Here is a 3405-nt window from a genome sequence, read left to right as displayed (position 1 = left end):
TTTGTTGAGTGTTTTATATCTATGTTCATCAGGGAAATTGGCCAGTAATTTTCTTTCTTTTCTTTGGCTTCTTTGTCTGGTTTTGGTCTCAGGGTAATGATGGCCATGGAAAATAAGTTGGAAGAGTTCCCTTTTCTTCTGTTTTATGGAAGAGTTTGAAAAGGACTGATATTAAGTCTTCTTTAAGTATTTTGTAGAACACCTTATTGTCATTTTAAATTATTAATTTTAGTTAAATAATAAAGGATGTGTAAATCAAGGTAGTGGGCCCAGTCTACAATATTGTCATTACCATAGTTCAACACTAGGAAGACAGCCAGAATCTAAAATTCTGATTTCACATTTAATGGTGAAGTGTTCAGTTACAGTCAATGGGAAACTAATTGACCATCTGGAACTATAGAATTAGTAGTTTATATTTCATTAATAATAGATTTCCCTGGTGGCTCAGATGGTAAAGTGTCTGCCTACAATGCAGGAGACCCAGGTTCAATCCCTGGATTGGGAAGATCTCCTAGAGAAGGAAATGGCAACCCTCTCCAGTAATCATGCCTGGAAAATCCCACAGATGGAGGAGCCTGGTAGGCTACAGTCCATGGGGTTGCAGAGTCAGACACGACTGAATGACTTTACTTCACTTCAATAATATTCTCATATCTCTAATGATCATTTAGTCAACTATATTTCGGAAGGTTTCTGACTGAAAAGTCTTAGGTGAACATTTTGGAGATTCATAAGAATTTTTGCCATCTGTAAATAATTTTTAAGTTCTACCTATTTGAAACACCATCAATTCTATTTAGCTTATTAAATGGATTCTCATCTCTGTATTTTCCAAAATCTTTTCCAAATTCTCATTCTACCACTTAATATATGAGTGATCTTTTACAAAAATTTTAATGTTTGTAAATACTTTATTTTATCTGAACCTCAGTTTACCTGACTATAAAATGAGAATTCAGATGTTCATCTTGGTGGGTAACTGACTGGAATTAATGAGATGATATATATATGATGATATATAAAAGCACATATTTACAGAAAAAATAATGACTCAGAAAAAAATGATATTTCCCAATTCTCTTTATCTATACTTTAGATCACATTTTCAAAAGAGTTTCTATTTCACAACATATTTATAAGTGATTTTTGGCTAGCTGCTTTAAGTCTATGTTGGCATGAAGTACTGATTTTCTGAAATCCGAATTAAAGTAAGGTAGTCATAAAATAAAATTGAAACTGCTGTTTCTTATTTTACAATTACTGGGAAAAAAATAAAACACTTCCTTTTTCTCTACTATGATTTTTTCCTATAAATTTGGTGCTGATGGTGTTTACTAAGTAGAATAAGCAGATCCCCTGAAGGAAGGAATGGCAACCCACTTCAATATTTTTGCCTGGAGAAGTTCATGGAGAGAGGAGCATGGAGAGATATAGTCAATGGGGTTGCAAAGAGTCAGACATGACTGAGTGACTAACACACACATTAATAAGGAAACAGCCAGAGAATTAATAGTAATAGAAACATCAAGAATTGTCATGTCTTAAAAATAATCCTCATAAGTTTCTCAATGTAGAAATTTGCATAAATGCAGTGTTTTCTGCTGGTTTCATTTTTCTAGTGTACCTGATAAAATTACATTATTAATATGTATATATATATATGTATATATGAGCATGCTCAGTCATATCTAACTTTTTGGGACCCCATGGGTCCCTAGTGGGCTCCAGTGAGAGCCCACTAGGCTCCTCTGACCACGGGATTTTGTAGGCAAGAATACTGGAATGAGTTCCTGTTCCCTTCTCCAAGGGATCTTCTCCATCCAGGGACTGAACCCATGTCTCTTGTGTCTCCTGCTTTGGCATGAGGATTCTTTACCCCTAAGCCATCTGAGAAGCCACGCACACACATTCCCATTCATTTGTCCTCTCTAGAGAGCACCATGGCTTCCTGATGCATTTCTTGTCTTTGAAAATATTCCATAATTCAGATTTTTCACAAATTCAGAGTATCTCTCTGAATGACTCATGTTAATAAGGCTTTCTTTTTCCTAAAGAAAAAAGTCATAGCAGAAGAAATTTTTCTGATGAGGCATAGTTGACTTACTTTGTTTTTCTTAGTAGTCCTTCTTTTAAGAGGATGGTATCATGAAAAACAAGAAGTAAAAACAACTAATACAATTCAGTTTTACTAAGCAGAAAAATGAATTATCTGTTTGTTGGGACATGCTTTGGTTTATTTTTCTAATTAAATAATCAGTCATATATTCATAAATGCCTTCATAGATCAAGAGAAACATACAGAGCAGAAGGACTTTATTCTTTTAGTTGATGATGTAGTAAGGACAAAGAATTGACCAAAATAATTTTTAAGAGACTGTTTTAAAATGGATAACAAGACCCAATCTTCCAAAGATTATGTTACTATCCTGCCTTAAACAATCAGTCCCTATGTGAGATAGTAAGCACTTAATGGAGTCTGCTATCAGAAGATGTAGAAGTCATCCTTTTATCCCATGGATATAACCAAAGAGATGAGAGCTATGAATTCTACAACTACATGAGACCATGCCACCTTAGAAATAAAAATTCTATCTAAAAAAATCTTTTTCTAAAAGGACCTTTAAACTACTTCCTGATGACCTACAGAGTGTCGCTTGACAAATTTCATATACAATGTTATAACTAATTTCTGTTAACTTAAAATAATTATGAACCTTGTATAAAATAAGCATTTTATTTATTAAAAGATTTTATTGAATATAAGTCCTCAGTTGCAGTCACCATCTGCAGTGATTTTGGTGACTGCAGCCACAAAATTAAAAGACACTTACTCCTTGGAAGGAAAGTTTTGACCAACCTAGACAGCATATTAAAAAGCAGAGATTATTTTGCAACAGAGGTCCATCTAGTTGAGGCTATGGTTTTCCCAGGAGTCATGTATGGATGTGAGAGTTGGACTATACAGAAAGCTGAGAACCAAAGAATCGATGCTTTTGAACTATGGTGTTGGAGAAGACTCTTGAGAGTGCCTTGGACTGCAAGGAGAGCAAACCAGTCAATCTTGAAGGAGATCAGTCCTGAATATTCACTGGAAGGACTAAAGCTGAACTGAAACTCCAATACCTTCGCCACCTTATACGAAGAGCTGACTCATTTGGAAAGACTCTGTTGCTGGGAAAGATTGAGGGCAGGAAAAGAGGGGGACAACAGAGGATTAGATGGTTGGATGGCATCATCGAGTCAATGAACATGAGTTTGAGTAAACTCCGGGAGTTGGTGTTGGACAGGGAAGCCTGGAGTGCTGCAGTCCATGGGATCGCAAAGAGTTGGACATGACTGAGCAACTGAACTAAACTGAACTGAACTGATGTATACAAGAGATTTAAGATAAATCAATAATTC

At 35.3% G+C, this 3405-nt stretch overlaps 1 non-coding gene across 1 annotated transcript; it reads left to right on the top strand.

Moving 5' to 3' along the window:
* The first annotated feature begins 436 nt into the window (after window positions 1-436).
* On the top strand, window positions 437-508 carry TRNAC-ACA (transfer RNA cysteine (anticodon ACA)). Its single transcript has one exon. It is a non-coding gene; the product is annotated as a tRNA-Cys (tRNA).
* Window positions 509-3405: the final 2897 nt, after the last annotated feature.

This window comes from Dama dama, chromosome 22, assembly GCF_033118175.1.
Source record: "Dama dama isolate Ldn47 chromosome 22, ASM3311817v1, whole genome shotgun sequence".
Taxonomy (NCBI): Eukaryota; Metazoa; Chordata; class Mammalia; order Artiodactyla; family Cervidae; genus Dama; species Dama dama.
The sequence above is the reverse complement of the archived record's forward strand: the minus strand, read 5'-3'. Positions and strand labels throughout refer to the sequence as shown.